This window comes from Eulemur rufifrons, chromosome 15, assembly GCF_041146395.1.
Source record: "Eulemur rufifrons isolate Redbay chromosome 15, OSU_ERuf_1, whole genome shotgun sequence".
In the NCBI taxonomy this organism is placed as follows: Eukaryota; Metazoa; Chordata; class Mammalia; order Primates; family Lemuridae; genus Eulemur; species Eulemur rufifrons.
The window spans coordinates 11,957,656-11,980,021 of NC_090997.1; the positions used below are offsets into that span (position 1 = coordinate 11,957,656).

The 22,366-nt window shown below is 41.7% G+C and overlaps 1 protein-coding gene and 1 pseudogene across 1 annotated transcript in view; both read left to right on the top strand.

The window, feature by feature from the left end:
- Positions 1–381: 381 nt before the first annotated feature.
- BICRAL (BICRA like chromatin remodeling complex associated protein) overlaps positions 382–22,366 on the top strand; it is a 73,158-nt gene continuing 51,173 nt past the window's right edge. Inside the window, exon 1 of the mRNA XM_069488313.1 lies at positions 382–435. The gene's annotated coding sequence lies outside the window, so the exon portion shown is untranslated. The remainder of the gene's footprint in view (positions 436–22,366) is intronic.
- LOC138395933 (uncharacterized) lies at positions 1,251–1,925 on the top strand (annotated as a pseudogene).

Sequence of the window (22,366 nt, forward strand, 5' to 3'; positions counted from 1 at the left end):
AAAAAAAAAAAAAGAGCCAAATAAACCCGTTTCTTGAACAAACCAATACATTTCTGAAGTTAAAAAGAATACCAAAGGAAACAGGAATTAACATCCTTGAAGCTTGATTTAAAAAAAAAAAAAAAAAAGAATTTTTTTTTAATTAAAATCCTAATCTCCACATTTTTTGCCAGGCGAGAACCGAAGTTTGGAGGTAGACGAGCAGGCGAGCGGTTTGCCCGGGCGCAGAGCATGAAGGCCGGGCGGGCGCGGGGAGCGGGCGCCCGCCGCCCGGCGCGGGGGTGAGCGAGAGAGAGAGCGGAGCGCGTGTGGCCGGCGCCGCTCGGCCGGGAGCTCCCGCGCCCGCGCCCCGCGCCCCGCGCCCGCCGCCGCCGCCGCCGCCCCTGGTGCGATGGCGCAGAAACCCCGTTGACAAGGCACTGCTTTTTCATGACGGTGAGTTTCCCTTTGAGTGTATTATAATTTTGTGATAAAAATTTCAAGGAGAAAAAAAAAACACACAACCTCCTTCCTCTGCCTCTTTCCTTCGGGGAGGGGAAAAGCCGGGGCGGGGGGGGCTGGAGATCTATCTCCAGACGGACAGAAAAGAAAGAGGAGCAAATTAAACACCGAGTTGCCAAAACCAGGATATTAGGTTTCAGCCCAGAGAGCTATTGGCTAAGGCTGTGTTTTTTTTTGGGGGGGGTGGGTTTGTGGGTGGGTGATGGTGGTGGTGGGTGGATGTTTAATGGACACGGAGAAAAGGGGAATCGAGTGTTTATGCCTTTCCTAGCGCCGCCGGGGCCCCGGGAAGACCAAGTTCAGTGACTGCGGCGGGGCCAGGCCGGGGGCGCCTCGGCGGGGTGGGGGCCCCGGCGCCTTTCTTTTTTTTTTTTTTTTTCTTTTCCGCGGATGCAAATTTCTGGAGCGGGGAGAGGGAGAGCCCGGGAAGGGGGGTGGCGTGGCGGTTGGTGGTGGGGAGGGGAGGGGAGGGAAGCCTTTTAATGACTCATTGATTGAGCCGGTTTAAAATTAGTTGTGCGCGCGAGTGTGAGTGTGTTTTCCGCCCCCCGGAGCCGCCGGGAGCCGGGAAGGAGGGAGCGGGGCTCGGAGAGGGGAGGACGGCGCGGCGGGGCAGCAAGCTGGGGGCAGGGAGGGCCCGGAGTGACGGCGGGCGAGGAAGAAAAATAAGCTTTTCCAATCTCCTCCCCTCTGTTTTCCCCCCCTCGTTTCTTTTCTCTCTCGCAAGCTCTAGGGTGTGAATCTCATTTTCTTTCTTCTCGGCAAAATGGACCCCGTGTCGGAGGGGGAGGGGACAGGGTGGGGAGGGAGGCGGCGAGGACAGGGTTTATTTTTCATCCTGGCTTCTTCCTTCGCGCCGCATCTTCGGGCGGCTGCGGTGAGGAGAGCTCGGGGCCGGCCGCCCGGCGGCCCTCCCGGCCGGGTTCCCGCTCTGGCCCCGGCCCGAGCCTGCGGCGGCGGCGGCGCACACCTGCCCGCGGCACTGCCCCTTCCCAGCCGCCTTGCTGCCTTCCCGACGCACCGCCGAGGATCCGCGGCCGGGGTCGGCCGAGCCCCAGCGCTTCGCGGAGGACCCGCGGCCCAGCCGGGCGCCTCTTGCGAAGCCCGCGCTGTCCGCTGGGCCGGCCGGAAGAGACGGGCGCTGTGGCGGCACTTTTTTCGCCGAGAATGCGCTGGCCTGACGCCGTTCGCGCCCCCCTCCTCCTTGAGTCGCCCCGAATGCGGAATCTTGGGCGGGTGGGGGGGGTGTTGCGGTTGGAAGGCGCTAAGATGGCGCTGGGCCTGGCCCGCCGCCAGGGCTGGTGGCGCAGTTGCTCGGCGGGCGCCATCTTCCCTCGCGGCGCGGGCGGCGCCCTCGGTGGACGCCTCGCGGGCCGCGGTGCAGCGGGGCCTGGGGCGAGGGGGAGCCGCGCGCGGGGTGCTGAATTCTGTAGATGGGGCCTGGGCCGCCCAGCCTTTTCCCTCCCCACCCGCCTAGACCCTAAAGACGAGGCCGTCGGCTCGGAGCAGAAAGGGCCTGGGCCTGGCGTCTTGCTCCTTCACACTGTTTTCGGTGGGGGGGAAGACGTGGGCCGGGGGTCGGGCCTCGCGGCTGATGGGTCCCCTCCCTGACCCCGCATCCCCCTGGTCAAAATTGGAGGTGAGCATCTCCTGACATCATTTCTCCTGCGACCTGAGAGTGGATGGCTTTGTCTTCCCTGACCCGGCATTATTATTATCAATAATATCTTCCAGTTATTATTGAGAGTAGAGTTAAAATTTTGGTCACAAAATTGAGTCGAGGACAGTGTCTGTCTGCCTTCCGGTAAACGTGGTTCTGTGTAGGTATTCCACGTTTAAGGTTTTTAGTTGTATTGTGAAACAATGCCGGAGAGGCATTTACCTAGTCAGATTGTGGGAAGGTAATGGGTTCCAGTGATTTGAAACTTCTTGTTGGCCTTCATATTATTTCAAATGTTAGTAAATTAAAACAGTTTTTTAGAACTTTGATCTGAAAAGTTAAACACGCTTTAAAATACTCGGAGACATTTCCTTTACCTTTCTAAAAAGGGTAACTATATTGTGTTTTCTTAAAAGCATCCATATAAGTATTTATCTGTCGGGTAATAGCTCTGTATTAGAGATGGGGAGGGGTTAACTTTGTTTTACATTGTTACCGAAAAGAGAAAGGGAAAAGTCTGTAAAGCTCTGATCTCTCCAGGCATCCACAGAGATGGAAAGTAAATAGTTAATTTCTAGTGGATAAAAGTAACAGTGACACCAGTAGGTGTATCTTTGTGTTTATGAACATAATATAGTGAATATTTCAGATCGTTTAATAAGACCATACCTTGAGCACCTGCTGTATGCTGGGAGCTGTGCTTGGTGCTTTATGTAATTACCATTTATCATATCAGCCCTGCAGTATTGATTTTATTATCTTTTTTACCAGGGAAGGAACTAATGTTCATGAAAATACACTACTTATTCAAGGTCTTGCAGCTTTAAGTGGTAAAAAATTGACATTAGATCCCAAAAGCTGTGTTCTGAGCTTTACGCCTATGGTTCTAAATCTGAGTATCAGAATCAGCTGGGGAGATGCTTTTAAATATAGGTTTGTCACGTCACCTCTTCATTATTTGCTTGGGGTCCTTTAATAATGTGTTAGGCAATCTCAGTTTTAACCTGTGACTTCCAACTCTTGATGTCCCTAATCCCCTTCAATATTGAAATTCTGGTCCACCCCCCCCCCCCAATCTGAATATCTAAGAGTTTGTGATATTCCAAAGTTCTCTAGGTGATTCTGGTGTGATACAGGCATATTTGGAATATCTCCTGCTACACTATGCACTGTGCTGCTGGCTTTTTTTAAAAATTGGAACATGAGAATTGAAGTCCATATAACTTTGAATTTTAGCACAGTTTTATTGCTCACTATTTTTTTTCCTTTTGTTTGATTTTTTTTTTTTTTTTTTTTTTTTGAGACAAGGTCTCACCCTATCACCCAGGCTAGAGTTCGGTGGTGTGATCATAGCTCACTGCAGCCTCAAACTCCTGGGCTCAAGCAATCCTTCTGCCTCAGCCTCCCGAGTAGCTGGGACTACAGATGCAAGCCATCGTGCCCAGCTAATTTTTTTATATTTTTGTAGAGATGGGTCTTACTATGTTGCCGAGGCTGGTTTTGAAGTCCTGGGCTCAAGCTATCCTCCCACCCAAATTTGAAGTCCTGGGCTCAAGCTATCCTCCCACCCAAAGCGTGCTTTTTTGTTTGTTTGTTTTTACTGATGTGAGCTACTGTGCCTGGCCTATTCTTTTCTGTTGTTTTGTAAAAACATGGTCTCCCTATTTTGCTCGGGTTGGTCTTGAGCTCCTGACCTCAAGTGATGCTTCTGCCCTGGCCTCCCAAAGTGCTGAGATTACCGTTGTAAACCACTGCGCTCAGCCCATTCTCATTTTTATTTTTCCCCTTCTAGTTGCCATTTATGAAATTATTGAAATTATTTTCTTACAGAAAGAAGGCTTAGGTGTCCCGAGACTTTACAATCTCATTACGTTGTAAAAAGTATATTGTCTCATTGTAGTGAGAAGTTATATAACATACAGGCTTCTAGGTCGTCTAGCCAGGCCATCTAATTTAGTCAGGACAGCTGTGTGACAAAAATAGAATTGAATCCAGGATTGATACAGAAATTAAGAACAGGGTAGAAAAGACCCTGAAGTAAAGACCTGGAGATAAATCCTTGCAAGAAAGGATTGTTTCCAGAATTTTGAGTTGTGGACATATCTTTTGGGTTTGGGGAAGTAGGAGGGGCAAGTTATCCTAAATATGAAACCTTATAAGAACAGAATATGAATAAAAACACAGAAGGTGAGGAAGAAACATCTAGAGTAATGAATAGATGACCTGACTAAAATGAGAACCAAGTCAGTGATGAAATCATTAACTTCTCTGGAGCGAGAATCATGTATTTTACTTATTTTGTGCTGCTACTTTATTCTTCTAGTAATTGCTAGGGGGAATGGTTAAAAACTTAGGTTTTTGGTTGGGTGCAGTGGCTCATGCCTGTAATCCCAGCATTTTGGGAGACCAAGGCGGGAGGATGGCTTGAGCCCAGGAATTTGAGGCTGTAGTGAGCTATTATTGCACCACTGCATTCTAGCCTGGGTGACAATGAGACCCTGTCAAAAAACAAAACCAAAAAACAACTTAGGTTTTTGATGCTCTTGTCAGAATGATACCATCTTTGCATATGTCCACACTTCTCTTTCCTTTCACATTTGGAAAATTTTGTAAGCAGCATCTGTTGAGTGTCGGTGTGCAATCTCTGTCCAGTCTAGACACCACTAGATGGGTGGAGTAGGTTCCAGTTTTTGAAATGTCTCTTGTGATTTTTGTCCCCTTATTTTTCATGGTAAATGCCAAAGTAATTCTAATCTTAACTAAAATCCAATAGAGCTTGAAATGAGGGAAAATCTAAAATAAACCTGCTTAAAGGGAAAGAGTAGCCTCTTTATTTTAAAGTAACCGTTAGTGGATTTCAAGACAGATCTCTACACTTAGGGAATTTACAGTATAGTCGGGAAGATAGAAGATAAGTAAGCACAAATAATCAAGTGAATGATAGATTAAGAAAATTTATAAGTGGCTGGTGGATCTAAAAGAGTGTGTTGGGAATGACTATCTTGGCTAATAAGGGTCAAGGAGAGTCTCTGTGAAGAGGTGACATTTGAGTTGAGCTTGCAACATGAGCTTGTGCTTAGCCATGTGAAAAGCTGGGAATACATTCCTGGCCTGGGAACAAGTGCAAAGACCTGGAAGGCTGGGTGTTAGAATGGAGAGAAGGCTCCTGTGAGCAAGGGGAGAACGGAATGAGATGGAGTTCCACGTGGCCTCTTGTATTAGGTCTTAGGAGGATATTTAGATTTTATTCTAATGGCAGTTAGAAGGGTTTTAATTAGGGCAGTGATATATTTTTGTTTTTAAAGATCACTGGCTACACAGTAAGAGGAAGCAGAGGGAAGTTAGGATGCTGTTGCAATAGTCGGCCCAAGATTGATAGTATCTTAGGCAAGCAGAGTGGCAGTGAGATGGAGAAGAGTAGATGGCAGGTTTCAGGTATATTTTGGAGGTGGAACAAGAAAGATTTGCTTAGTGGGTTGGCTGTGGAGGGAGATGGAGGAATCAAGGGTGCCTTCAGGTTTCTGGCCCAAGCCTTGGGTGGCTAATGGTCTCATTTGCTGGTTGGAGAAGACTGGAAAAGAAACAGGTGGGGAGGGGTGAGTAAGAAGAGTTTGATGTGGAAGCTGTTATTTTTTTTTTAATGTTTGTTAGAAATCCAAGTAGAGAGTAAGTAGGCAGTGGATATTCCAGTTGGGCTGAGAGAGAGGAGTGGTCTAGACTGGACATAGATTTTGGGAGTCAGCAGCATACAGATGGTATCTCATGGAACTGGCTGAGATTTGTGATCCTAGAGGCCTGAAGATCAAACCCTAAAACACTTCCAATGGCTACAGTTTGGCCAAAGGAGACTGAAAAGGCTTAGCCACTAAAGTGTGAGAGTGACTATTTTGTCCTGTTCAAGAAAGAGGGTCACCTCTGTCAAGTGCTGCCTAGAAGTTAAACAGTGAGAATAGAGAAATGTCCATTGGGGTTTAGCAACGTGAGGTGACTGTTTTGGCAAGTAGTTTCAAGGGCTTATGAGGATGGAAGCCAGATTGGAATGCGCTGGAGAGAGAATGGGAAGTGAGGTGAATGTAGGTAGCTTGTTAGGGAAGTTTTGCTGGAAAGTGAAGAGAGAAACAGCCCAGTAGTGGCTGGAGAGAGAGATGGGGTCAAAGAAGAGGGCTTTTTTTTTTTTTTTTTTTTTTTTTAAAAAACTATGGGAGATAGATGAACATTTTCAAGTAGGCTAATCAGAATATCTAATAAAGAGGGAGAGACTCATCCAGAAGAAACATAAGACTACCAGGGGAACAGAATTCTTGAGAAGGCGAAAAGGAATTCAAGACTTTGGTGGGAGCAGGAAAACTTGCAGTTGTAGCAGAAGAGAAGACAGAATATGGGCATAAGTGCAAGGAGCTTTACAAATTGTGGGTAGAATATAGGGCTTTACATTCTGATGGCTTCTGTTTGCTCAGTGAAGTCTGAGGCAGGGCCAGGAACTTTACGTAAAGGTAGTGAACGGTTTCAGGAGAGATGGACACTTCACCTTGGGCAGCAGGACAAGGACTCAGTGGGAGACAAGGTAGGATTGCTGGGGATTGTTGAATGCCTGGCTGGGGCTGAGGCTGGGGCTGGGGCCATGAATTTAGGTGAGACTAATCAGCTAAGCTAGTTGTGTGGTTTTTCTGCCAGAAACATTTAGCTGTTAGCAGGGCAGCAAAGAGCAGATAGGTGATCAAGTTCAGCCAGGATTGTAGTTTTGCACTGCAGGGGTGACAAGAACCGAAGGTGGTTGTAAGGGGTGATTTCAGTGATGAACCTTGGAATGTTAGCTGGGTGGGAAAGCAAGAGAAGAAAATGGGGTGGAGCCATGAATTTAACCATGACAATAATTATCGTTTTAGTATGAGTGAATGGGTACAGAGTTTCAATTTGGGAAGATGAAAAAGTTCTAGAGCTAGATAGTGGTGACAGTTGCACGACAATGTGAATGCACTTAATGCCACTGAACTGTACACTTAATGGTTAAAATATGTATATTTTACCACAGTAAAGAGGAATTAACATCGTAAACATTTAAACATTTGTGGCAGGTACAGATGTTCTTTGCATACTCCCTTGGACTATTTGCACTGTACTATATTTTCTATAGAAGAAAGTTGCTTTAGAAGTCAAATCTCAGATTACTGAAACTAAAGAGAAAATATCCCCACTTACTGGACCAAACTTGAGTGTGCACAACAGTCACCCGTAGGCACAGAGGTTCTGAAATGGGACCCGTGATAATTACATTATTTGTTTCCATGTTTACTGATACAGTCTAAGCCTTTAGTGCTGCATTTAAAACAAGCTGGGCACTCAGTAAACATAGAGAACCTAGGTAGAGTAGCCTGATGGGAATCAAAAGGAAAACAGTTTTTTGAGCTAGGTAGAGATCAGCAATGCCTTATACTATGAGAGGGATCTGTGAGAAGAAGAATCAAAAGACCATTGAATGTGGCAGCTGTTAGCATTTGACATTCTAATCTCTGCAAGCAATGAGGAAAAAATCAGATTATGGAGAGAGAGAAATAAGTGTTGAGAAAATCATGTTTCAAAGATTCAGATAATGCCAAGTGAAAGTATGTAGCACTTCCCTTAATTTCTTTTCCCCTATCTTTCCTCTTTGAATCTGCTATCATTCACTTTTTCATGAGGTTCCTCTGCTCTCCAATTGGCTACAGAATAAATAACAGTAAAGTGAAATTAGAGAAAAGGAGAATAAGATAAATGATGGGATTCAAAATAAATCTCTACAGTCTTCACTGAGAGGGCAGCAGGGTCATTTGTCAGGGGCAGAGGCAAAAGGTCTTGAGTTTAAGAGGAGAGGAGCAAATCTGGAATGTATTGGACGGTGGGGGGCGGGAATGGGCAAAATAAATGTGCTTAGCTGCAGTGAGGCAACACCTGATGCCTCTGCAGGGCATGGTTCTGTCTTGATGAATAATGTTCTGTAGTGGAAATGGAAAGCATTGTGAGTGAGGGAGCTGGTAGAAAGGTGGGGGGTGGGGAGAGTTAAATGGATGTGCAGGAGTAAGAGCTGGCAGAAAAGGAACGGTGGACTTTAAAGGAAAGCCCTGAGGCGGAAACCTTGTAAGTGGTACTTGGCTGGAGGGTGAGGAAGCCCAGGACGCGGCTGTGCTGGGGGTGGTTTGCCCATTTGCAGTGCAGGTGAGTGAGCTCAGGGCTGTCGGTGTATGTGTCTGGGAAGGTAGGGGTCCTGGGGAGAATCAGCTGGGGGCTTTGTTCTGTTTTTTTTTCCTTCCCTACCTCATATGTGTTTCCTATTCAGGGAAGATCCTGAGACCTCACTGAACTTTTAGATCTTCTTATATCCAGATTCCCTTAATCCTAATCAACTTTAATTTATAAAGTTTGATTTCTTTAATTATAAATTCCTTTTTAATAAAGTTGTAAAATTGAACATTTTCTGTTTTTGTGGCTTCTTTGGCTCTCTATCTTGCAAACACGTTAAACACATCTGAAATTAAAGCCATGAATGTGAGAATGTGAAGGAATTAGGTATGGAAGGTATTGCCTTTCTAGAAATTACTTAGTTCAACCAAAATCCAGGATACTTCCTTGTATCATAAGAAATTAAATTTTATGTCCTGGCCTGTAATTGAAACGTTTTGACAAGGAAGAAAATGGGAGGAAAGAGAAAAAATATGTTAAACCTTTACTTTGTTTCAGACCCCATGGGTGTTTAATAAATACAGTCATGCATTGCTTAGTGACAGGGATACATTCTGAGAAATTGAACACCGAGCGTATTTGCACAAACCTGGTATGTATAGCCTACTACATCTAGGCTACACGGTGCAGACTACTGTTCCTAGGCAACAAACCTGTACAGCATGTTACTGTACTGAACGCTGTAGGCAACTGTAATACGATGGTAAGTGTTTGTGTATCTAAACATATCTGAACACTGAAAAGGTACAGTAAAAATACGATATAAAAGATAAAAATGGTATACCTCTCTAGGGCACTTATGAATAGAACTTGCCGGACTGGAAGTTGCTCTGAGTGAGTCAGTGAGTGGTGAGTGAATGTGAAGGCCTAGGACATTACTGCACAGTACCGTGGACTTTATAAACACTGTACACTTAAGCTACGCTACATTTATAAAATCCTTTCCTGAATAAGTTAACCTTAGTTTGTTGTAACATTTTTACTTTATAAACTTTTTAATATTTTTAAAGTTTTTGACCCTTTTGTAATAACACTTAGCTTAAAATAATACAAAAATATTTATAAGATTTTTTCTGTTTTTAAAATTTAATTTTTTTTTTTTTACTTTTTTGTTAAAAACAAAGACACACACTAGTCTAGGCCTACATAGGTTCAGGATCATCAATATCACTGTCTTCCACCTCCACATCTCATCCCACTAGAAGGCCTTAAGGGGCAGTAACACATGTAGAGCTGTCATGTCCTGTGATAACCTCCTGAAGGGCCTGCCTGAGGCTGTTTTACATTTAACTTTATAAATAGGAGTACATTCTAAAGGCCAGGAGTGGTGGTGGCTCACTCCTGTAATCCTAGCACTTTGGGAGGCCAAGGCAGGAGGACTGCTTGAGACCAGGAGTTTGAGACTAGGCTGAGCAAGAGTGAAACCTTCTACCCCTACAAAAAATAGATTAGTCGGGTGTGGTGGCACATGCCTGTAGTCCCAGCTACTTGGGAGGCTGAGACAGGAGGATCACTTGAGCCCAGGAGTTGGAGGTTGCACCTATGATGAGGCCACAGCATTCCAGTCTGGGTGACAGAGTGAGACCCTGTCTCAAAAAAAATAAAAATAAAAAGCATAGTATAGTAAATACGTAAGCTAGTAACATAGTTGTTTATTATCATTATCAAGCATTATATACTGTACATAATTGTATATGCTATACTTTTATACAACTGGCAGTGCAATAGGCTTATTGTACCAGCATCACCGCAAACACATGACTAATGCACTACGATGTTGAGAATTTTTCAGCTCCATTATCTTATCGGACCATTGTAGTATATGTGGTTTACTGTTGACCAAAACATTATGCAGCACATGACAGTATTATTAAATTCTCACAACAAACCTATAGGGTAGATTTTATCTCCATTTTATAGATTATGAAACAGGTTTACAAGGGATAAATAACTTGCCTAAGGTTACGTTACTAAGGGACAGAGCTGGTATTTGAATATATAATATAGATTGTGCATCGTACATTTGGCCATTAGTATTAAACTCGTATAAATTTACATCTTAAGGCCTTATATCTAGAAGCAAAAAATTAATCTACAAATGACTGCTAGCTAAACATTTTGAGGTCTTACAAATTAGAATTGAATGACCTTTGCTTCAATAGGAGGAATAAGGGAAAAGTAGTGCTTTTTAATGATAAATAAAAATTGCGACCAAAAACCTTTTTTAAGTTCATAGTCAAACTAAATTTTAGGCCAAAGCAGTTATTTTGCCCTTTTACAGATAATTCAGTTTTTATTTGCATAGTGTAGTAAGTCAAACGTGGGGGCCGTTTTAGCTATCCCTCATATTTTAGCATATATTTACTAGCAATCGGAGATTGAGTCGTAGCTTTCACTTTAAAAGATCCCAATCGGAAAAGGGAGGACACTTGGGACCTTAATTAAACATTATACAGGTGTATATCAGGTTGTTCCCTTGCTTGGAGTGTTGTCACTGTAAGCACAGTAATTAGGGTACAGATGTGAGGGGGAAGTACTATTTGAAGTGTGTAAGGTGTGATTCATTTTAAAGAAACATTCTTTAAAGGCCATATGTAGGATGAATGTAAGGGATATTTACTAAGTTGTGGGCAATGAAATAACATCAAAAGGAATTATTTTTCTTTTTCACTCTACAAGAAAGATTAGTCATGGTAGGCAACAGTAGGAAAAGATCATGAAACATTCTTCTTGTGGATTCTTGAGTTCACTGGTGCTGACCCACAGCACTTGAGCACTGTTGCTCATTGAACTGTTTGAGGTAGTGCAGGAATTCCTCATGGATGGCTGCAAGAACTGTTGAGTTTTCCACCTCATGCACTGAGAACCAACCTTCCCCACTACTTAGGAGTAGTAGGCCTAGTTTGGGGAGATGAAGAATTTCAAAATCTGGTGGTAAGTGTAATAGGGGAGAAAATTTCAAAATTTGTTAGGCAGACTGTAAATATTTTGAACATTACTAAGGAGTATTGTGATTGCTATTATATGTATTAAAGTCGACCATCTTTAAAAGTTGCCTATAGTGAATTTTGTATATGATTCCTTTTATTGTAATTTTTCTTAAAAGGTAAATCTTGATTACTTCTGTAAAGGAAAAAAAAGATAAATCAGTCTGTTTACCTGGTTTCTTGGTTGGTTAAGTTTTTATTTTAGAATTGGTATTCAACACTCCTTAGAAAATATTTTGCAGTGTAATAGCTACCCCTTATCAGTGGATTTTTAGCAATAAGTTTTAAAACCCTAACCTAAGGTATTCCCCTGAATTAAAAAAAAAAATCCCATAGTTGTTAAATAAGCTTAGCTTTAGTGCAATATATATGAAAGTTTTATGAATGTAAAACAACTTAGTTTGTAATTTACTCTTTGTAGAAATCATTTCTCAATGCTTAGTTGAACTGAAGAAACCTAGATGCTATTTGAGAGATTAAATTTAAAATCTCTATACTTGTACTTGGCAATTAAAGATATTTTGATTATATATGAAGTTAGAATTAATATCAAAGAAAGTTTTCCAGAGCAAGTTTTAGTTGTATAAACTGGAATTAACCTGGGAGGTAGAATATTAGATTTTTTTTTTAATGTGGAGAAATGTCTTCAACTTTATTTATTTTTATTTTTTTTTTGAGACAGAGTCTCGCTCTGTTGCCCAGGCTAGAGTGCCATGGCATCAGCCTAGCTCACAGCAACCTCAAACTCCTGGGCTCAAGCGATCCTCCTGCCTCAGCCTCCGGAGTAGCTGGGACTACAGGCATACGCTACCATGCCCAGCTAATTTTTTCTATATATATACATACATATACATATATATTTTAGCTGTCCAAATCATTTCTTTCTATTTTTTTTTTTTTTTAGTAGAGATGGGGTCTCGCTCTTGCTCAGGCTGGTCTCGAACTCCTGACCTTGAGTGATCCTCCCGCCTCGGCCTCCCAGAGTGCCAGGATTACAGGCATGAGGCACTGCACCCGGCCATGTCTTCAACTTTAGAAGTAATTCTTTCCCTGTATAGAGACTTAGAGATCGTTATCCACCTACAAAAAATCAGATTTTTAAAACTTGATTACTGAGAAGAAAAGTTGTTTTTGATTGTGTGTGTGTGTGTGTGTATGTGGCTGTCTCTCTCTGTGTTTGCAGAGACGGGGTCTCACTGTGTTGCCCAGGCTGATCTCAAGTGATCCTCCTGCCTCCCACAGTATGGGATTTACAGGCATGAACCACAATGCCCGGCCAATTGTGTGATCTTGATTGGAAAGTTTTTTTTCTTGGATTTAAAATAAGTGAATGCTGCTATATTTAGATTTCATTTAACTCTGATATTTACTAGAAGTGCAAATAAATATATTTAGAAATAGGCCAGTTTATTCTTATTTCCTGTTTATATTCTCATTCTTCAGATCTGTGAGAATTTTGGGTTGGAGAAATCCGTGAAACTCCAAGCCCTGTTCTGTACGTGTGATCACACTTAAAAGATGAAGATTTACAACTGGATATGCTTGGAGCGACTTCTACCCAAGGCCTCAAGATGGCTTTTTTTTTTTTGAGAGACAGGGTCTTGCTCTGTCACCCAGGCTAAAGTGCAGTGAGCATCAGCATCAGCCTAGCTCACTGCAACCTCAAACTCCTGGGCTCAAGCGATCCTCCTGCCTCAGCCTCCCCAGTAGCTGGTACTATAGGCACACACCGCCATGCCTGGCTAGTTTTTCTACTTTTAGTAGAGACGGGGGTCTTGCTCTTGCTCAGGCTGGTCTGGAACTCCTGAGCTCAAGTGATCCTCCTGCCTCGGCCTCCTAAAGTGCTAGGATCACAGGAGTATCCTGTATCCAGAGCATGACATGAATTTGGTATCATGTATTTGCACCTTTAAATTTACACCTCACCCAGCCAGCTTTTTTTTATTTTTAAATTTTAAAACTATATTCTTGTTTCTCTCTATAAGTCTGATTTTATATGTTCCATGATATACCTAGAATTTATTTTTTGTTACAGCATGTATGATGTAGATAAAAAAAATCTGACAGTAAATGTCAAAGGAGAATAATACAAAGAAAAATGATATTTGGGTAACCACAATGTTTGCAAAAGTGGCACAAGGAGAACCTTAACTTACTTAGAAATGTAAAATAGATATTCTGTCATATAAAATACCTCATGCATACTAGAGAAAATTTGCTTACCTTTTTCCGTATTTTATGAGTACTAATATATTACTGTACATTCTTTTTTATTTGTACTGTCAAGTTTTAAGGTTAATTTAAACACGTAATCAATTAAGCACTTAACACAAGTCATGCAGAGGTCTTTTTACTGATCTCTCCCCACCAACACTCACAAAGAGAATTATGCATGAACTATAGTCAAGATGACTGAAAAAGTCTGCATCCGATGTTAGAAAATTGTCTAACTTGTTTTCCCAAAATGTGCACTTTGGATATACAGAGAGATAGACTGAAATCTTAATGTAAATGAATAATTTAGACATATTTTCTTCATTACAGTTAGAAACTCCCCAGCTAGAATTTCGGCTAGCATTAGATTTTAAAATGTGACATAAAACCTCTTTAACATTACACATTTTGTTTTTGTCATATATTCCCTAAATTCCCAGCTCATAATTATTATTTAATTTATGTTCTGCATTTCAAATTACCTTACAATCAAAGTGTTACCCAGAGCGTGACTCTCAGGAATGTCTTCAGGATGTAAGAGGAAATGAAAGTCACAATGCAAATATTTTCTTTCCAAAGCATGACATGGATTTGGTATAATGTATTTATACCTTTAAAATGTTTTCCACCTGGGCCGGGTGTGGTGGCTTATGCCTATAATCCTAGCACTTTGGGGACTTACTTTATTTCTACAGAAAATATAAAAATTAGCCAGGCGTGGTGGTGTGCACCTGTAGTCCCAAATACTCAGGAGGCTGAGGCAGGAGGATCACTTGAGCCCAGAAATTCAAGGTTGCAGGGAGCTATGATGATACCACTGCACTCTTGCCCAGGCAACAGAGCAAGACCCTGTCTCAAAAAACAAAACAAAACAAAAATATTTTCCATCCTTTTAAGATTAATTTAAAATTTTCTCATTTTTTTCTTACATCGTACTGCTTTCCATAATGTTTCTTTTCTAAGTGGAATGTCGTTTTGAAAATTACTATCATAACTATCTACTATGAAAGAAAAAGTCACTGCATTGATACTTTATCGTCAAATATTTATTAAATGCTAATTTTGTACAGAGCACTGGGAGGACATAGGAACACATAATCTAGGTGGGTGGATAATATGCACCCACAGAAAAATACACAACAGTATATGGAAAGTGTCAATGAGTAGTACCAGTGAGAGCAAAGGAGAGAGAATATCCATTCATTTAACAAATATTATTGAGGGCCAAGTGTGGTGGCTCACATCTGTAATCCTAGCAAGATCACTTGAGGCCAGGAATTCGAGACCAGCCTGGGTAATAGTAAGACCTTGTCTCTAGAAAAACTTTGAAAATTACCTGGGTATGGTGGCGCATTGCTGTAGTCCCAGCTACTTGGGAGGCCAAGGCAGGAGGATCGTGTGAGCCCAGGAGTTTGAGGTTACAGTGAGCTGTGATGAGGTCACTGCACTCCATCCTAGGCAACAGAGTCAGACCTTATTTCAAAAAAATAATTTTAGGCTGGGCACGGTGGCTCACGCCTGTAATCCTAGCACTTTGGGAGGCCAAGATGGGCAGATCGTTTGAGCTCAGGAGTTCGAGAGCAGCCTGAGCAAGAGCGAGACCCCGTCTCTACTAAAAATAGAAAGAAATTATATGGACAACTAAAAATATATAGAGAAAAAATGAGCCGGGCATGGTGGCGCATGCCTGTAGTCCCAGCTACTCGGGAGGCTGAGGCAGTAAGATTGTTTGAGCCCAGGAGTTTGAGGTTGCTGTGAGCTAGGCTGGTGCCACGGCACTCACTCTAGCCCGGGCAACAGAGTGAGACTCTGTCTCCAAAATAATAATAATAATAATTTTACATGTATATGTTATTAAACACCTAATGTGTACCAGATACCATTCTAGGCTCCTGGGATGCTGCAGTGAACAAAAGACCAAAGCCCTGTTCTCCTGGGGAAGACAGACCATAAACCTAAGTTAATTTTGTGGTATGTTATAGGAGTGAAGATATACCAAGATAAGGAAGATTGGAGTGCTGTGGCTAGGAAGGTGATCATGGTAGGTAGGTCATGATTGTCTTTGAGCAGAGACTTGAAATAAGGGGAAAGGTTATATGGAGGAATGGCCTTCTAGGCAGAGAGCAGCCAGTGCAGAGGGCTGAGACCTGAGCACGCCTCTTGAGTTGTGGGCATAGCCAGTCAGCACGGGCTAGAATCACGGGAGATCATAGAGGGTGGCGGGGAGGGAGAGCAGCTGTATACGTCATTACAGGTTTTCACAACTGAGCACAGAAAAGGATTTTGATTTTTACAACTGAGGGAAATGGAGATTCATTGGAACCTTTTGATTTATGTTGTAAAAGGGTGACTCTGCAGTTAGGATTGAGAATAGATTATAAGGGGTAAAAGCAAAAGTAGAACAGGTAGGAGATGCTGGTGGCTTGGAGAGATACTGCAGTGGATGTGGTACGTGGTTGGATTGTGCATCTATTTGAAGGTAGAGCTGTGGGATTTCCTAAGGGATGCGAGGTGGGGTATAAGAGAATGAGCAGTCTAGGGTTACATGTAGGAAATGGAATTTGAATTGGAGCCAAAGGAGGAAAGAGGATTTTCTTGACCAGAAGAAGATGGCACAAGCAGAAGAATTTAGGTGGGAAAGAACAAAATTCGGCAGGGATTGTTTAAGAGGGGCAGATAGTAAGGAAACTTCTTTGGATGCAGTAAGAAGTTTATAAAAGAGGAGACAGAAAAAGGGAAAGTTGGCAAGGGACATTGGGATCAGTTTGTGAATGCACTAAATTTAAGTCCTCTAAGTATTTAAATTTTTCCCTTACAATTAAAAAATCATAAAGATAGTCAAGCCAGGCAGTAATTTGACTTAAACAGAAAAAGAAAGCATTATAGTTTATAATAGCTTTGGACCAGACAGATCTGCGTTCCAGCACCTGCTTTTTTCCTTGTTGTACTGCCTTGAGTCAGGTAACCTCTCTGAGGGTGTGTGCCTTAATTTCTGCCTCTGGAATGAGAGTTCACCTTTCAGAGGGAGTTTGAAAGGGTTAAGTGCATATAAAGCCCTAACATACTGCCTGACACATTTGGGTCTCAGCTATTACGGCTTTTTTATTATTAAATTGTTATAGAAAGGTAATAGTATCGCAGTATTTTGTTAGACTAGTTTGCTAAAAGTGACTAAAGAAATGAATGGCCCCTTTAGAAAACCGAATGGACTTTTTGTCTAAAGTGAATTATTACCATCAGCCAGTATTTCCTTCAAGAACTAGGCTTCGCTTCTTGAAATTCCTGTTTGTCCAGTAGTATATACTTTTATCAGAGCAGCAGGGGGTAAAATGCAGAGTTTTCCAACAACATTTAGAGATCAAATCTTACAGATTCCACTCTTGGATATTCCCATTTTGGTATAGAAAAGGCTCTGAGAAAATTAACAGTAGGCACTTGCTATCACTTTAAAACCCAGTTTCCAAAAATTAGTGTCCTGCTGAACACTGTTATGCAGAACAGAGGTGTAGAAAATACTGGGAAAGTGGGGTGAGGGGGAGTATGGGCTTTAATTCCATTTAAGTATGAAAGCAGGGCTGGGCTAGGTGGCCCAAGCCTGTAATCCTAGCACTCTGGGAGGCCGAGGCAGGAGGATCACTTGAGGTCAGGAGTTCGAGACCAGCCTGAGCAAGAGCGAGACCCTGTCTCTACTAAAAATAGAGAAAAATTAGCTGGGCATAATGGTATACGCCTGTAATCTTAGCCACTCGGGAGGCTGAGGCAAGAGAATCACTTGAGCCCAGGAGTTTGAGGTTGCTGTGAGCTAGGCTGACACTATGGCACTCCAGGTGACAGAACGAGACTCTGTCTCAAAAAAAAAAAAAAGTATAAAAGCATACTTATAAAAATGTACTAAATGTACCTCCAAAAGCAGGTACCAAGGCATTAACTTAACACAGTGTGCTCAGGCTGCCATAACAAAATACCACAGGCTGGATTGCTTACACAGCATAAATTTATTTTCTTACTGTTTTGAAGTCCAAGATCAAGGTGCCAAGCATTTGGTTGCTGGTGCGAACCCTCTTCCTGGCTTGTATGTGGCTGCCTTCTCCATGTTTCCTTACATGGCAGAGGGAGAGAGTGCGCTCTGGTGTCTCTTCCCCTTCTTTATAAGGACACTAATCCTATCAGATTAGGGGCCCACCCATATGACCTCATTTAACCTTAATTACCTCCTCATAGACCCTATCTCCAAATACAGTCACATGGGGGTTAGGGCTTTAATATGAGTTTTTGGGGAGAGACAGTTCAGTCTGTAACACTCACCTCTAGGCAGTAGAATCAAGTGATCTTCATTTTCTTCTTTATACTTTTTTATAATTTCCTAACTCTGCAACTGAGGGTGTTGAGTGAAGCACACTTTTAGATTACACTTATATGAGATACCTAGGGTTGTCAAATTCACAGAGACGGAAAGTGGAATGGTGGTTGGGGGAGGGGGAAGGGATGGGGAGTTAGTGTATAATGGGGGAGAGTTTCAGTTTTGCAAGATGAGCAGTTCTGGAGTTGGATGGTCAGGGTTGCAAAACAATATGAATGTACTTAATAGCACTGAACTGAACACATAAAAATGTAGATGTAGATGGTAGGTAAATTTTATGTTATGTGCATTTTTAAAAAATTTAAAAATTTTTTAAATTCCTAGTGTTCCCCCCCAGAAAAACCCCACCAAAAAACACTGCTAAAAACTACACAGCTTTCGGAGTTAAACAGACTCTGTTCAAATGTCAGTGCTGTGTTGATCTAGCAGTTCTAAATCTGTAACATGCATCTGAATCACCTCAAGGGCTTAACACAGACTGCAGGGCATACCTGGACTTTATGATCCAGCTGGTCTGGGGTGGTCTGAGAATTTGCATTTCTAACAAGTGCCCAGGTGATGCCCATGCTGAGATCCCCCTTTGAGAACCACTGCACTAGAGCAAGTCTTTCCTGGTTTATAAAAAATGGGGTTGTGAGCCAGTCCCTGATATAAAATGGCATAGTATTTGCATGTAACCTATGCACGTGTCTTGTATTTATTTAAATCATCTCTAGATTACTTACAGTACCCGATATTATACAGTGTAAATGCCATATGAATCGCTGTTATGCTGTATTGTTTAGGAAATAAAGACAAGGGGAAAAAAATCTTTACATTGTTCAGGTTAGATGCAACCGTCTTTTTTTTCCATCCAGGGTTGGTTGAATCCGCAGATGCGGAACTTGTGTATATGGAGGGCCAACTGTCCTCTAAAAGCTCCTTTCTACAAACCAGCGCCAATAACTGTTTCTCCCTACTCATGCATACCGTGTTAGAGTGATAGATTTAAAACAATATGCTGTACTTTTCCCAGAAAAATACCTCATATTAAATTGGTTTAAAATTTTTAGAATTTTAATTGATACAGTAGTGAGGTTTTTTCCCCTATGGGAGAAAGTGTTTTAGGATTCTCACTTGCTATCTTTTGCCATGAGAAACATTTATAGAAATCAAACTCTTCCAAAAATCATGATGTTTCTGTCCACGAAGATAAGAAACAGCATGGTCTTGGGAGTCAGAGATCTGAGTTCAAACCTCAAACCTCTGTATCACAGCTCCCAAAGTCTGCGGTATTGAGCAAGTGTCATGTTTTCCATAAAAATATGGGTACTAGTACATGCCTGGCAGGATGGGATATGTTTATTTTCATGTGCATTGGTAATGCTTTCTGCAGTTTGTGAAAAATAAAAATTTCAGATGTACGTGTCTTGCCTTTCCGTTAAGATTATGAGCTGGAATGTATTACATACTTGTGTGTGTGTGAGGGGGGGTGTTTTTTGTTTGTTTGTTTTTAGAGACAGGGTCTTGCTCTGTCACCGGGCCAGAGTGCAGTGTAGGATCATAGCTCAGTGCAGCCTCAAACTCCTGGAATCAAGCGATTCTCCTGTCTCGGCCTCCCAGGTAGCTGGGACTACAGGCTTGTGCCACCACAGCTGGCTACTACTTCTGTGGTTTTTGTGTTTCTTTAATCCTTTACATCGCTCCTTCAGCACAGACCTAACAAATAAATAATCATTGAATTGAGTCCTCCTGTCACTAGTATGACACATTACAGTAGTACTGCTCAATATATCACTATTTTAATGTGCATTCTTTTTTTTCTTTTTTTTTTTTTTGAGACAGAGTCTCACTCTGTTGCCTGGGCTAGAGTGAGTGCCGTGGCGTCAGCCTAGCTCACAGCAACCTCAAACTCCTGGGCTCAAGTGATCCTCCTGCCTCAGCCTCCCGAGTAGCTGGGACTACAGGCATGCGCCACCATGCCCGGCTAACTTTTTCTATATATATTTTTATTTGGCCAGATCATTTCTTTCTATTTTTTTTTTTAGTAGAGACGGGGTCTCGCTCTTGCTCAGGCTGGTCTCGAACTTCTGACCTCGAGCAATCCACCTGCCTCAGCCTCCCAGAGTGTTATGATTACAGGCATGAGCCACGGCGCCTGGCCTTAATCTGCATTCTTAAAGAAAAAATTATGAAACAAATGTTAAGAGAATTGTTAACAAAAGTTGCAAGCTGTCAGAGTTTAGGAAAAAGTTAAATAATGACAAACCTTCATAGAAAAATAATTTTACTAAGTGAGGCAAAATCTAAGAATTTGAATATATAGAGAGGAAAATTGAGTGTTCTTAAGACAAACTATGAAGACATAATGAACCAAGAGAAAATCATTCTAATTTGTCCAAAGAGGTGGTACTGAATAACCGCAATCATAGAACTATACGTCTGTCCTGTTGTAAATGGACCCAGAAGTGATAGAAGATAGAGTGAAATGAAATGAAAGTCTTTATCTTTTTTCTAAGGGAAAGAGTTGTGGTATAGGTTCACATGTCTCGGAAGATGGAACTGTGTTCTCAGCCAGGCATAAAATTTCCTCTAACGCCATTTCAATCCTGGGATATGTGACTACCACCCTCAGAATGATATTGTTTTAAATAAGTTAGTTGGCCTTAGAAGAGAAATTTAGTGTTTTATTCTAGGACCACCTGGAGGCTGTTTTTAAGTTACTTGACCCTCTCTCTTCCGAGAGGGATCTATAATCTATAGCATAATAATCCAGAAATAAGTATAGAAAATGGTTTTAATTTAGATGCCTATTCAGTTCCCAAACATCCATATAAAAACTAGAAAAGTACGTGATTTTTGTGACTATTTTCCACTTCAGATTTTGGGAGAATGAAGATGTGGATTTTGACTAAGCTTTCCAGAAAAGACTTACATGTTCATCAGGTGAAATTTGCTTTTGTATCTAGGGCTGGTTAAAGGTCTAGAATTTTGATGGGCTTCTCTACTGTAGTCTCAGGCTTTGGAAATGATAAAATGAATTTCTCTTGCTCTCTTCTAAGCCTGCAGGAAATTAGCTTACTTGACCTTGTTCAGTCAGGGGATTCTTTTGATAACTTTTGCAATTCTCAAGACTGTGCCTCTGCACTGTGGAAATTGACAGCATGCTGCTACCATCCCGTGCATCCAGCAGCACCTTCAGCATCTTTGCATTGCCAGACAGTGTATCAAAGCAGGGTGTAGAAATTACCATTGTGTGCTTAGCAAGTATAGAAATATCTTGGGAATTATATTCAGATGTTTAGAATCCCATTGTGTTTATTACTAGATTGAATTTATTCACTTCACATATTGAACAACTGCCTGGGACCCCAATAGTACAAGAGCTCCATGGATTGACCCCTAAATGATCTGTGGATAGAATTGAGGGGAACAGATGTGAACTTAGATAAAAAAAAATTCATCTTTATTTTCACTAAGTTCCAATTGAAATTTATAATTTCCTAAATTTATGAATGAAGGCCACAAACCACAGTAGTACTGTCGTCCCTCAGTATCTACAAGGGATGGTTCTAGGACTCCCCAAAGATACCAAAATCCAGCCAGTCGTGGTGGCTTGCGCCTGTAATCCCAGCACTTTGGGAGGCTAGGCAAAGGCAGGAGGATTGCTCGAGGCCAGGAGTTCAAGACCAGCCTGGGCAACATAGCGAGACACCATCTCTACCAAAAAAAAAAAAAAAAATTAGCCAGGCATGATGGCTCATGCCTGTAGTCACAGCTTCTTGGGAGGTTGAGGCTGAAGGATGTCTTGAGTCCAGGAATTCGAGGCTACAGTAAGTTATGATTGCACCACTGTACTACAGCATGGGTGACAGAGCGAGAGCCTGTCTCAAAGAAGGAAAAAAGATACCAAAATGCGAGGATGCAAAAATCCCTTACATAAAATAGGGCAGTATTTGCATATAACCTATGCATATTCTCCTGTATACTTTAAGTCATCTGTAGAGTACTTATAATACCTAATACAATGTAAATGTTATGTAAATAGTTGTTACACTGTACTTTTCATTTGTGTGACTTTTATTTGTTGTTTTCTTTCTTTTCCTGAATATTTTCAATCTGCGACTGGTTGAATCTGGGGATGCAGAATCCACAGGTACAGAGAGCCAACTGCAGTAATGGTGCCTGGGAATTTTTTAGCCAGTAGAAATATTTTTACCTCATATTATATTTGCAGATATCTTGAAAGATTACTGTCTTACAAATGGTAGCAATTACTAGGCTCCCACTAAACCTTGTATTTTAATGCATTGATAAAGAATCACATATATAACTATTATAATGTAAACATTTTTATAGCTGTATTTCAATAAAATCCTATATCATAAAATATTATTTTGAGAAGGAATCCATAGACTTCACTAGACAGCAAAAGGCACAGAAAGGGTT